We start from the raw sequence: 15,172 nt of genomic DNA on the forward strand, positions 1-15,172 counted from the left end.
TCTATAATTTCGAATTTCCAAGTTTATTTTCGAATTTTATTACTTATTTCTCATGTTTATATCAGAGGGGTATGAATTAGGCTTTATATCTTAATAATATCTAGCAATTTCCTAATATTTTTGGATAAATTCAGATAAACCTATATTTCTGTGCTAACATGTTTTCTAGTTTTGCAGGAATATCCAGGAAGAAGACTTTTATTTTCTTTTATTTCAATTCAATGTAATATCAGATGTAATAATTTGGAATAAGAGTTATTTCACAGCTTAGAATAGGACTGCATTGCATATAGTTTAGTTTCTGCAAAATTTCAATATCTGATGTATCATTCATACACATTTTTCCCAAAATCACTATGGTTGACACGAATGACACATGCACAAGCTCTTAGGGAGTTCACAAACTTGGTGGAATTCATATTTATGGCCATAGTCAGAATACGAAGGAAACCCAGATTTGTGATCTTCGTATTAGCTACATTCAGCCTACACTCTTAGGCTAACTTCAAAAATGCACTGCATTTCTCAAATTTTCAAAAGGATTTTCTCAATTCCTCAATAAAATACCTTTCAAATTCATATTCATTCATTCAATTTGCATCATTTTCAAACTCGTTTCCCAATTTCAATTCAGAGAAATCGATTTTCTCAAAATCTTCTAAGTCTTTCACAGGATTTGATTTTCTCAGAACTCTGAGTTTTCAAATAATATTTCAAAGTATTTCTCAAGTTCAAATCATGATTTTCCAATGTTTTGACATTCTCAATATTATTTTCAAAGTTCAAAAATCGATTTTCTCAAAGATCTGATTTTCCTGAGAATCCATTTTCCATTTCAAAAGTCATTTTCCAAGGAAACATCCTGATTTTCTCAGAATTCTCAAATCCATTTCCTCAGAAAAGTAATCCAAATCTCAAAATCAATTTTCTCAAAGTTCAAGTTTTTCTGAAAATCCATGTTTCATTCAAGATTCATTTTCTAATGCAAATTTCTGTTTTTCAATGAAATTCAATGATTTTCTCAGGAATTCCATTTTTAAGCACTCTTCCAATCATTTTCCAAGCATATTTCAAAATTCCAATGCAAACATCATATTTCTCAAACGTGAATCTTTTCAAAATTTCATAGCACATGCCTGATTCTCTGTGCATTCTAGGAAAATAAAACATGATTTAGATATTTGAGTCAAGTTAAAGCGCAAAATTGATCCTTGGTTCGATTACCCCTGGTAAAGGCTCCAGGAACGGTTGAACCTCGTACCGACAGGCGGATCCCATTCCACAGAATTTTTCCATAAATTTTCAAAATGGAGGTGAGTAATTGTCAAAACTAATTTTCAAAACTTTGGTCGAGTTTGACTCACAGAATCGTTTTTCTCTCTCGCAGAGGGTGGGAAATTTTTTTTGCGATGATAACAGTAATGTCTCTATAGACTCCGTTCTTCATCCCCGTCTCGAGTCACTCAGCTCGTTTAGTAAGCTCAATGAAAGACTTGGAAGGCCAAGTGGAAATAAGACTTCTCAGGGGCTGTGAGAAATTGTTCATGATAATTTGGAGTGTGTGCTCCTCTGAGATGGGGTTTCTCATTTTGTTGCAAGTGTCCATCCATCTACGAATGAAGTTTCTGGCTTTTTTCTTATCTCTCTGCTTCGTATTGTAGAGATGATTGTGCATTGGCAGTGCTTTAGTATTGAAAAAGAATCACTCGATGAACAGGTTGACCACCTTATCGAATTCTCACAACTTGATTGGATTGATATGCTCAGAGTACTATTTGGTTGTTGTGCCTTCTAGGTTGCGCGAAAAATATATGAACAAAGCCCGATTATCTCTTTTGAATCGATTGCATTCTGTAAAGAACATGGCCAAATAGGTCTTAGGATCGCCAGTCTCATCAAATTTGACAAATTTAAGGGAGATATCTTCTAGACTATCGTCCCCTTCAAGGCCATCATAGAAGTCTTCACCAGTGTAGACTTTCTTGCCCTTGTCGCGGGTCTGTAGGTCCTTGACCATCCTGGTCACTTCCTTCAACTGAAGTTGGATCGGATCATCGACCTCTAGGGTCTGCTTCTTCAACTGGTTAATAGATTCAGACTCTTGAATGAACAACTCATGTTCTTCTCCAGAATCTTCTTTCGCTGAATCTGCCCCTTCAGACTCGTTGTCCTGCTAAACCTTCTTCTGGGCGATTTTGATGTGTTTCCTAATGGTTTTGCCCTTAGTCTTGTTTCTGGGTGGCACCTTTCCTGAGCTAGACTCAGCTTGCTCTGATTGCATCTTAGCCATCATCTTCTGAAATAAGGTATACATGGTGGGATTGATGTCATCGCCATCTTTCTGACCTTGTCCTTTAGTCAAACTCGGAAAACTCATCCTTCCTTGCAAGCAGCTAATATCGCTGATGCGCTGATATGATACAGTTTTCTTGCCTGATCTGGTCTAAACCACTCAACAATGTTGATACTCTCTGTAGGACAAAGGAGATGGTCAGGATGGAGAAATTTTTTTGAGGGCACAATTTGAAAAAAGGAAAAGAGGAAAATCTGATGATATTAGGTTTGGCTCTGAAAGGATATCCCATTAACAGGGATCGGGTCGTTGCTGGAATTACGACAATTGCGTTGTTACTTTGATGAATGAAGTATGAAACTAACGTAAACCCCAAAAATAAGGTGGTCAGATAATTTCCCACTACAATGATCAGGAAACTCACCAGATAGTACGAGGGAAATAAGGTGAAGAAAACATATAACATGATTGAAATCCAAGAGAAAATACATGATTTTCTTGAAGAAAATTGCAGGCTGGATCAAAGTAAAGCTGAAAATTCAAGATCCAGAGGAAAGGAATGATGGAAAATCGCCTGGAGTTTTTGAAGGAAAGTAGAGGTTGTGAAAAATCATCCAGGGTTTGAGAATAATAAAAGGAAATGAAAATAAATTGAGAATTTGAAAATCGCCCAGGATTTTCAGAAAATTATGAAAAAATATAAGAAAATAAAAGGAATAAAAGAAAATAACTAAAATACATTTAATCACATCCTGCACAATCAAGTATGCGCATACAACAATCCTTAAAGCTGACTTTAAATGCACAAATTTTGAAATAGTTGTAGGACCCTAACCCTAACTCTAAAGCTCAGATCATTTGTGTTTATTCATGCTATGCTGATATACTTGAGACAAAGCCCGATATACATGGCATAAAAAAAAAAATTGGTTCTAGGCTCATGTTTTCCAGCATCCTTAAGCGTCTGCTGATATACTTTGGACTATGGTCCTTAGTACGTGGCAGGAGGGGATCAACCTAAATAGGTGACCCAGTTGTGAGGCTTTGTCCTGAACTATGGTTCTAGAAGAAATCTCAGCAACGTGGTGGCCAGGTAAAAGTAGGTGGGGTTGTTTTTGAAAAATGATCAATATGCAAGAAAACAGAAGGCACTAATGACCTAAAGAAGTAGAATTTTTGAAAATTTTAAAGAAGCAAATATTGTTTTCAATCAGATCCTAGATTGAGGCGGATTGTATGAGACCTAAGTCTACATGAGCATGAATAATGCCTCCTCAATCGGTCCTACCAAACCATGCCAAAGTCTATATGCTTTCATGTCAGTTGGGTTTGATTCTAGGCTCATAGGTTCACAAGATATGAAGCTTACATTGTAGAACTCGATTTTGATAATTCGAATAGAGCAAGACACAAAATTGATTAGGTGAAGATAGGTCCCATCACGGTCGTCAAACCTATTATCATCGCAAAATTATACTTTTGCAAGTCAAACTAACCTTTGAAAAAGATTTTGAAAATAATTCGCCTCTATTTTAAAATGCGAGAAAATTTCGTAGAATGGGACTCGCCTGTCGGTACAAGGTTCAACCGTTCCTGGTGCCATAACTAGGGGTAATCGAACCAAGGATCAATCATGTGATTTGCTTTGCTCAACTATCTAAATCGATGTTTTATTCCCTAAATGCACAAAGAATCAGGCATGTGCTATGAAATTCTGAATATTGCAGATTAAAAACATGATGTATGCTTTAAAGATTGGAAAATACTTGGAAAAGGGACACTTTGAAAATCATGAATCACATTGGGAAAGTACTTTTGAAGAAAAGGAAAATCATTTTTTGAAGAAATCCTAATATTTTGAGAAAATCAATTTCTGAGATGGAATTGGGAAACATATCAAAAAGGGATGGGCGTGTGGCCCTGTGAAAACTTTTCATGATGCAGTCTAAACCTAGATGCAATTTTGAGAAAGTATTTTCTGAAGAATTTAAGGAAAATCTTTGAAAAAGATATTTTTGTGCCTTATAGAATTTGGATGAAATAAATTCTTTACATATCCCTGACTATGGCCACGAATACGTATTGAATATATCTCATTTAATTCTAAAAAGGGTAAATACTTAGAAAAGTTTGAAATATATGCTATGATTTTTGAAAATGCCTAAGAGTGTAGGTTGTTTATGGCTTAAAAAAAGATGATAAATCTGGATATTATTCGTATTCTGACTATGACCATAAATACAAACTCAATCGAGTTTATTAACTCTTTAGAAGCTAGTGCACGTGTCATTCGTGTAGACCATTTCAAATTTGAATATGCATGAATAATCACTCATCACATAAATCATATTATAAAAGAATAAATTATATGCAATGCAGCCTAAGCTAAGCTACATCAGTAATAAATTGAAATAAGGAAAAGGAAAATAAAGAAAATATAGCTTTTTTAGATTTATCTAGCAATATCTGGAAATTGCTGGATTTATCCTGATATAACCCTTTTTTCAAGGCTAGTGCATATGCCATTCGTGTAGACCATGGTGAGTTTGAATATGCATGAATCATCATCCATCTACACATTAACATTTATATAAAGAAATAAACTATATGCAATGCAATCCTTTTATAAGCAGAAAAAATAAATTTTTATTCCAAATTTATAATTAATTTACACCACTAATTGAATTGAAATAAATGAAAATAAAAAAATATAATCTTGAATATCCCTGCAAAACTAGAAAACTTGTTAGTGAAAAGATGTTAGTTTTTCTGGATTTATCTAGCAATATCTGAAATTACTAGATTTATCTAAATATAAGCTTTTTTCATATTTTCATAAGATAAACATAATAAAAGATGATGTAAATTTGAAGAAATAATAAAAACAAACAACTTTGAAATTCAGAATTTGGAAAAAAATAACAAAAATACCCCTAAAAACAAGACTATGGCCATGAAATCAGGGTTTTAAGAAAAAAAATTTAAAACTTTGGATTTAGGGCTCAAATAGATTCAAATAAACACAAAATCGGATGTGAATCACCCTAGCATGATTATAAATACAATCAAACATTAAAAACATAAAATTCTCTAGAAAAAAAAATCAAAATATCACAAAAATAGTGATTTTTGTCAGTGTTCTACTCGAACCGGGACTCCGCGGGCACCCTATTTTCATGATTTAATCAAATAATATATCAAATGAATTTAAAAATCTGTAAAAATCGACATGGATAGTTTTGATAAGCCTAAAATTAAACTTCAATCAAAAAAATTTATTTTTGACATTATTTTAATATAAAAGTTGAATAAAACCCTAAAATATATGATTTTGCCTATAGGCACATACCTGTCACAATGTCAGACCCAAATTAGGTATCAAATCATTATAAAAAATCATAAACATTTACAGAAAGATACTAGACATAAAAACACAGATTTTTCTATTTACATATTTAAAAAATCATCTCTAGTTAGGGAGATATCGCTTCGGCAATGTACGCTTGATTTCGGCTTATATGTAACAAGTTAAAATAAATACATCTAGTTTCGGGTACAAAGAAATATAGAGAATCATGTTAAAAAATTATAAAATTTTTGCATATGATAGTAGATACACAGATAAAAATACTCTTTTTTACGGATCATCGATTGGATCTTTGGTTAGGGAGATACAAACTCTCAAGTTGATCTAGGGTTTAAACAAGGTATAATGGGCTCTATGAAATCGATTCTACTTTTTGATAAAGGAAAAATAGAAAACAAATGCATAAAAATCTTAAAATTTTACATAAATTACTAGACATGATAACAAAAACACTACAACTTACGGATCATAGATCGAATCTCTGATGAGAGAGATATTGCCTCGACAAGTTGTTCCCTAATCCACTTAGCGATTTCACGGTTTAAAAAGTAGGGTCCGGTTTTCTATTTTTTTGATAGGGTTATAGAATCCAAAATAATCCAATTTTTTTAAAGGAAATCACTTACATGTTCAAGGTTTAACCCTAAAAAAACAGATTTTTTTACTGAAAAATATACATAAAATAACATTGTTTCTGCATGCTTGGGATCAAAAACCACATATTACCGATAAAACTTGAAAAACCTTAATCTAAACATGAAAAATAATAATAATAATATGTAAATAATATCACAAATTTGGATTTAATGCTTGAATGAGTAAAATAAACATCAATATGATAAGAAAATAAAAAAAATCAGGGAATACACGATTAGAATTTGATTTAGCCTTTGAAAAGAGAGATTCGACCCATTTAACGAGTGAATCTCATCTCTTTATTGGCTTAAACATAAAAAATGATATTTCTAATGATTTCAACAGATTGGAATCATGAAAGACATCTATACACAGCCTTAGATCACTTTCTTGAATCATTTTTATGATTCTTGAATGAAAAACAAGCTTGAAATCCATATGCAAGGGGCGGCTATGGTGAAAACCAAAGAAAAAAGCAAAAAAAACTAATAAAATTAATGGAATAAGGTAGACAAATTTTACCTTTCGGGTTGCTGCTCCAATGGAGAAAGGAGATGATGTTGGGAGGAGAGAGAAGCAACAAGAAAGGGAGAGAGAAAGCTTTAGGGTCAACCCCCCCTTTTGGCCCCTTTATACAGGTTTTTGAAATGCTATTTTTAGAAAGAATTTTGAAAATTTCCTAAATGGGTTTGGATAACTACATGGTAGGGGCGATTTTTTGAAAACTCCTAACCTAACCCTAACTCTACCTAATCTACCTAAGGCCTAATTAAACCCTAAATCAATCCAAATGTGGCGCCAACCCCTGTGGGCCCACATTGGTTTTTAAAGGCTTAAATTTAAAAGTTAAAAATGTGTTTTGAAAATACTAAAGTAAAATGAAGTTTTAAAATCAATTTGGACCTTTTCAAACTCCTAACCTAATTAGGACACTGACTAACCCTGACTCTTTCAAATGTGGTGTCACCCAGAGTGGGCCCTACTTGATTTTCAAAAGCGATTTTTAAAACTTGAAAATGAAAGTTTTCAAAAAGAGGTTTAGAATTTGGAATTGAAATGGAAAGTTTTTGAACCAAATAAAGTTCTGACTGGATCAAAACTCTTTCAGATGTGGCATCAACTGAGTGGGCCCCACATCAGGGTTTTGAAAAAAGTTAAAATAATGACTGAAAATAGTTTTAAAATAGAGTAAAAATTATCGAATGAAAATCAGAAGTTTTTAAAAATAGAGTCCTAAGTGAACTGAAACTCTAGACTAGAGTCCTAAACCAACTAAAACTCTAAAATTTAGGTTTTTGAAAGCCAAATGAAGAGGTTTTTGAAAGATTTTATCAAAATAAGTAAAAATAAGTCAGAAAAAGCAGTCAGGGTTAGAGTCCTAACTCAACTGAAACTCTGAAATAGAGTCCTAAATCAACTGAAACTCAATGAAATTGACTAGTTTTTTAAAACAAATGAAGAAAAAGATCAGAATAGAGTCCTAACCGGATTAGGACTCTGGGACAGAGTCCTGATCGGACTGAAACTCTAGATTTTTTTGGTTTTTTTGACAATAATTGAGAGCTTTTAGAAAACAGGTAAAAATAGGATGAAATTTGAAATCAAGATTAGAGTCCTAATCCAACTGAAACTCTAAGACAGAGTCCTAGTTCAACTGAAACTCTAAAATTTTGGGTTTGTTTTCGAAAAATAAGTAAAATAAAGGTAGCAGATGAAATCGTGGTAGAGTTCTGAACCGATTGGGACTCTGGGACAGAATCCTGATTCGACTGAAACTCTAGAATTTTGCTTCTTTTGAAAAATAGATGAAAGGATTTTTGAAAACAAGTAAAAATAGCAACAAACAGTGAAATCAGAATAGAGTTCTAACCCGACCGGAACTCTGGGGACAGAGTCCTAATTCGACTAGAACTCTAGGATTTTGGCATTTTTGAAAGATAAATAACGAGATTTTAAAAAGGACTTTTGAAGATAAGTGAAAATGAAATAAGAAAATGAAATCAGGATAGAGTCCTGATTCGATTAGGACTCGGGCAGAGTCTTAGTCCAACCGAAACTCTAAAATTTTGGCCAAAATGAAGGGTTTTGAAAGGTTTTCTCAAAAAAAAATAAAAATAGAGGTGAAAAGTAGAGTCCTGATCCAACTGAAACTCTGGAAAAGAGTCTTAATCCGATTGAAACTCTGAGATTTTGGACAAAATGACAGGAATAGGCAAGGGATAAGACTATCTCTGATTTAAAACCAAAATAGAATTTTGAAAAAGGTTTAAAAAGTAAAAAGATATAGTCCTGATCCGACTAAGACTCTGAAAATTTAAGAAATTTGAGGAATAAAGGAATCTAGAAGCGACACCACCTAGATGGGTCTTATCTAAGAACTGAGATTAGTTAAAAATTTTGATTTTAAAATGAATCCAAATCATTTTGTAAAGAAAATATTTTGAAATAAAAGAATATAAGATCCTAAGGGTTAACAAATGGCAAAAATGTCGATTTAAAACCCAGGTATTTAGAATTGATTTTGAAAGAAAAGTTTTAAAATCGAATCTGGATTGAATATTTTGAAAAACAGGAGTGTTGGATCTCGAAAATGAGATGCAATGCCATGAAATGTCATGAAATGACATGCAATGACATACAATGATGCAAGATTATTTGAAATGAGATGCAAAAGGCAAACCCTGGATGAGGGATTTGAAATCTCGGACCCCTGGCAGAGATAAAGATTTGAACATTTTTGTTCGAAGGCAAGAATTAATGATTGAAATCGAGCCAAAATAGATATTAAATCTCGATTGCAAGATAAAAGTATTAGAATTTAGTGCAAAGTTTGGGCTCTGAATAGCCCTCACTCGGGTGTCGACCCACTGGTTTTCTGAAGGATTTAAAGAGTGGATCCCAGTGGCAGAAGAAAAGGTGCTTGTGAATGAAGATGAAAAATTGGGGGTGTTTACACCCTGCAGACGGCTAGGTGGGCAGACCCAGCTGACTTGCTATGGGCAGTAGTACCGGCTATTGAGGCACTGGCAACGACTGAGATAGAGATGTATCCAGTCGACATCACACCGTAGTTGTCAGCTACTCGCAATAGTACCAGTAATTCGAATATAGACAAAGCTTTTTCAGTTCTACAATGGTATCATTGTGTTTCAAACCTACAAGGACCCAACACAATGTGCAAGAGGCCACAGTTGGGGTTAATGTGATCCCAGCCGACTATGCTCAGCAGAGCGTGAGATGCCCTATTACGTAGAGGGACCATCGGCTATACAAAAATTTATGACAACAGACTGGAGTTGGATGGACTCCAGTTTGTTGTGCTCCCACGCTAACAACAACAAAGACATCAGCAAGGTGCAACATCCCCTACCCTGCCTGCTGTTGTTGGGTTCAGGTCAACTGATGTCAAGTTGGACCAGACCAATCACCATGGTCAGGTCTGATCACCAACATCGCAGTCAGATAAATGAACTGAAGTCAAGCCGGTCCCGGTCAAGACCCGATTCAACTGAAGTTTTTCCTTGGTACCTGGTTTTATATATATATATATATATATACCATTCACATGCTTGATCCGGTAATGAAACAATTTCATAAACAGTTATATGTTGGGACAATTCTTTCCATAATCCATGAGTGGTGTGTGCTGATCAGGTTGTCAGTCCTACGTTTCATATATATAAAAGAAAGAATACATGTTGTAAAACGTAAATGACTATATATATATATATATATATATATATATATATATATATATATATATATATATGGGATCGATCGAGTAACTCAGCGCATAATTTTTTTTATCAAAGGACGTGATGCAATGATTTTTCAAATGATTCATCAAAGTGTTAGCTTGGTCAAGTGGTTGAGCACACGATCACATATATCTAACACTATCATGCACATCGATATATATTACTCATCCATATGAGGCAATAGATCATTTTAAGGTAGTCTGTGTAAATCCAACAATCAGGCGTATGCCTTATACAGATCTATAACCAGATAATGGTACACTTTTTTTTTCTTTCTAACTACGTATAAATGCAAGAATCCAATAAGATCCACATGGAGAGGTAAGTCTATAACTCCATTCTTAGACTTACATATAAAAGAACAATATATAACAAAGACTTCATGAGTACGTAGGGTCATGATTCCCTCTTAATAAACATGCATGTTGGTTTTAATGGTTGTATGCATATGCAATGTGATAATCAATTTACATGACTACACCAGTTTGAAATAAATCTAAAGTTCAGGAATATGCAGATCCATTTTTAAGAACTATATGCATATGAAATAAGATGATTGAGTTCACATGACTACGTAGATCTAAGATAACCCATTTTTTTTCTCCAAGAAATGCAGATCGTATGCATAAGTAATATGATAACCAAATTCACATGACTACGTAGATTTCCAATATATTTTTTCAGGAAAGCTATATACACCATTACACTTATGTAAAACAGGCTAAAAATTATATATATATATATATGTATTATTATACATATATCTGGATAGTATAATATGTATCGGTATCCCATGGCACTGCGCACATGCATAAAGAGAGTATGCCCCTACCTTTTGATGATTTGAATCCAAAATCTCCTGCGTGGCTGATTCTACCGTCGAGCTCTATCTCCACCTCCCTCTGTCTAGCTCTCTACGAAGGTAGCAGAGAAGAAGAATGGTCAAGGGGAAACTCATGAAATTGAGAGGGAAGAGAGAGATTGTAAGCTTCCACCACCAATTTTTGGTAAGTCTTAATGTCCAACATTCATACTTTGTTTCCTTATTTTTATTTTTTTTATTAACTGTTGGAAATTAATTTCTCTAGCCTCTTCATATGGCAGCCCCTATAACTCTCCATTAAAATGAAAATCGTGAATTGAAAAGGTAGCATCCTTAGTTTCCAAAAAGAAATGTGAGCAGTCAAAGCTCCATTCTCCTCCTGAATTTATCCTTAGCTTCTATGAGAAAACGTATAACTAAGCCATGTTTTCAAATTTTTTTTTTTGAGATTCATATATCAATGCTTAAGCTAGGTTTCCCTTTTGGGATTTTCGGCCAGCCCATTGCCTTAAAATGTGGGATCCCATTATTAATTATGGAATTTATGATAAAATAAAAAAAAAATTACAAAAATGTTATTATTGTAGTCAATTTCCGCAAAACCCTTGTGCACGAGGAGATTTGAACTTGAGTCCTTTCCCTAAAGAGGAATCGAACCTCTCCAATGCACTATTTTTCATTTCGTTACAAATTATATCTTACTTAATTTACTTAAATCCTTATAGACGTTAGGCATTTTTATAAAAAAGAAAAGCCATGTCTTAAAAATCTATGTGAGTGTGATTAATAGAATTCGAACTCAGGTTGCTTCTCAAGTAGGCAATACACCTCACCACAATACCACTTCATATCTTGTTGTATTACTAGTCTACGTTAATTCACTTATATACGAATGGGTTTTTCGAACAGATGTCAAATTTGAGTTGGATATAAAATATACTTTAGATCTTCTGAACTTTCTAACTAGATTTTTGGATCTTAATTGAGATTACACCATACTGGATTTTTTAAAAGTCCAATTCAACTTCAACTGGGTTTTGAATCCATCCAGAATCCAAACCCACTTGCTATATCCAAATCCTCATATTGGATTCGATATGCCCATATTTGAATCCAAGATATTTAATATAATATAATATTATCCTTCATTTTGAAGAAAATTTTGCTTTTATTTATTTCTAAAATTCACAAACTTTTTTGGGTTTTACACCATCTGGGTGTTTATTATGCCGATTTGTATTTTTATTACCCTAGATGACTAGTGTATAGATCCCAAGAAAAACAGTTTGCAATCGGGAGAATTTTTCTCAAGGACCACTGAACACATTGCTATGGATGCATCCTGAAACTTCTGCAAAAGTTGGGGCAATCACTTACCCCGATCTCTAAAACCTACGAGTGATGAGAGACTTATGAGAATCTATCTCTCCGAAAAATAATCTCATTTGTCACTCGAGGCTTGTACCACCTACCTTCTCTAAGGTAAGCCTGGACTATATTATGACATATTTTTCCATTAGGTTTTCAACTCATTCAATGTTACTCTATATAACCTAGCATTTCGCCTATGAAGGCAGAAAATCATTTTAAGTTTATGTGTAATCATGATTCATTTAACAACTTGTACATAATAAAATTTTTAGTACAATGATACCTTTTAATAATAATCACATGCTATACATTCGTCAACATACTCCATGGCAACAAACATTACTCAAACATTGGCCATAGCCTGGCCAGAATAATTCATTTCATAAACAACAACTTCAGGCATTTTAATTTAAAGCTTGTAGGATTTCATTAAACCCTAAAATCATTATTGAAACAAAATCTTGATAACAAGTATTCAAAGCATACTAACCTGAATTAATGCATGCAAACATGATTATGTATGTAAATATAGTCCAAAGCATATGAACATAGATCAAGGTATACAAAGGATGGCATAATTTACATCTATAATTTTGATACAAGTATCCATAATATATTTAACATTTTAAATTACAAGTTTTTGGTATAATAACTTACCTTGGTTTTTGAAAATTTTAGGTAGAACATAATAGATCAGTGATTTATTTTGGTAAAAACTCTATTATATTATATTATATTTTTCTATTAAATTTCGGGTAGTATCTGCACTGTAAAACTAAAGAAGATCATGTTTAGCAATTCACTAAAAATCTAAAAATTATATAAAAACAATCTTAAAAAATGTATAAAAATTATTTAAATTTTTTTGCAGAGTTTCCTATGTAATATCTCAAATATTTGAAAAAAAATTCAAACTCAAATTCGAGTTGTAAAAATTTTGACATGACTTTGCGTCCCAAATATTTTTATAGAGGGTTTTCAAAAAATTTGATTCAAATATTTAAAAGGGATGTTTAAATTTTTTTGACAGAATCCCCTTCATAAAAATTAAAATTTTTAAAAATATTTATAATTTTTTTACATAATTCCTACTAAATGAAATTCAAAAATTTTAAAACGTCTGAATTTTTTTTGCCAAAGTTCTGATTAAAATAATTCAAAAATTCAAAAATTATTTAAGAAATTTTGCCAGAACTACTGCTACACTAATTTTATTTTTTGAAAGTTTTATGAAAGAATTTTGCTAGAGCTTCTTCTATAATAGCTCTACTTTTCAAAAATTCTTATTTTTTTTTGCTAGAACCTCTACTATAATAGCTTTGTTTTTAAAAATTCTTAAATTTTTTTTGCCAGAACTACTGCTGCAGTAGTTCTGAATGCTTTAAAATATTTACAAAAATTTTAACAGAACCTCCCCTGTGTAGAGGCAGGGTTGGATTAAATTTTGGCAAAATTGCTAAAATTTAAATCTAGAGAGGAGTCTTGGGGGTTCAGAGGGAGAATAGGAGGTTCTATAAGCCTAGATTTGGTTCTAAAGGAGGGATGTAAGTACTAACCTGGTTTTGAAACTCTGAGCAGCGCTTTCGCGACTCTACTTTAAAATTTCTACTACTTTGAGCAGAACTCTTGTCAACAACACCTCAAAGGCTGATCCTAGCCCGTCAAAACTCCTATGAAGGAATGAAGATTGCCTCTGAAAAGAGGGAAGAGATTAGAAGGGGTTTGTTATAAAAAGTTTTGGTTTTGTCGAAGGTTTAGGTTAGAATTCTAGAGAGAGAAGGCTCAGGGTTAGAGAGAGAGAGAACTTAGAGTGAGAAGGGATTGAGCTAAATCTGGGGAGAGAGGAGGTGCCACCCCCTTGTGGGCCCCACCTCATGCCACTTGACATTTTTTTTGAAAAGAAAATGCTGACTTACCCCTTTTTTTGACACTTGTCAAAAAGAGAGGTGAGCTTAGTGTCACCTCCTCTCTGTGGGGTGACACCTAGCACCCATGGTTTTTCCCAAACCATGGAATTTTGATCAAAATAATATAAAATATTATATTATATTTTAATTTTTACTTTTTTATACTAGGTTTATCCTTGATCAAAATTCATCTTTCAGAGATGCCATTGAGAATTAAGAAGTTACTCTTTTACTCTTGGATAGTTCAGAAAATTGTTGGACTTGCCATTGGGGATGGAAAATTATTGTTTTGCCTCTAACAAATTTATTAATTTTCTGAAAATGTTTTAAACAATTTTATTTTTTTACCTCTATATAGATGGGGATGTTACTGAAGGATGCCACTGGATTGGCAAATTATTATTTTTCCCTTGATAATTTAATTAATTATGAAAATATCCCTAAATTATGGTTTTTAAACAATTCTTTGTTTGAATCCATAAAGGTTTTGAATATAAGTTCAGATCTTTGTTTGGATTCAACAATTACTCAAAAATCAGGGTTTTTACACTCTAACTCATGTTTATGATATATCAGAATCAAAACTTGAATTTTCTTCAGAATTTATTAATCATTGAAATTTTCAAGTATTACATAAGGTGTTGGTAAAGCTCAAGCTTGAGTGCACTACTATTTTTCGGGGTCATCACAAAGGTGTTATTTGTAAATATGATGGCCCCTTCACCATCACAAAGCGCACTGAGAACTTTGCGTACACGTTGGATTTGCCATAAAACTTTTAAGTGCATCTAGTATTGCATGTATCCAACATGAAGCCATTTCATGAAGATGAAAGAGATCCACAATAGAACACATCTCAACATGCCCCGATCCCGCAGCGCACGCCTTAAACAGTTACCATCTTAGGTACAAAACCACAAATCATCTTCAATTAGTCCAACAATTATTGTGGTGAAGTGAAAAAGTACCTGATTCAGCGAAAAGGCCTATCATAGAGTAAAGCTATTTGGGAGAAAG

The sequence above is a fragment of the Nuphar pumila genome, chromosome 12, assembly GCF_984573655.1.
Source record: "Nuphar pumila chromosome 12, dmNupPumi1.hap1.1, whole genome shotgun sequence".
NCBI classification, from domain to species: domain Eukaryota; kingdom Viridiplantae; phylum Streptophyta; class Magnoliopsida; order Nymphaeales; family Nymphaeaceae; genus Nuphar; species Nuphar pumila.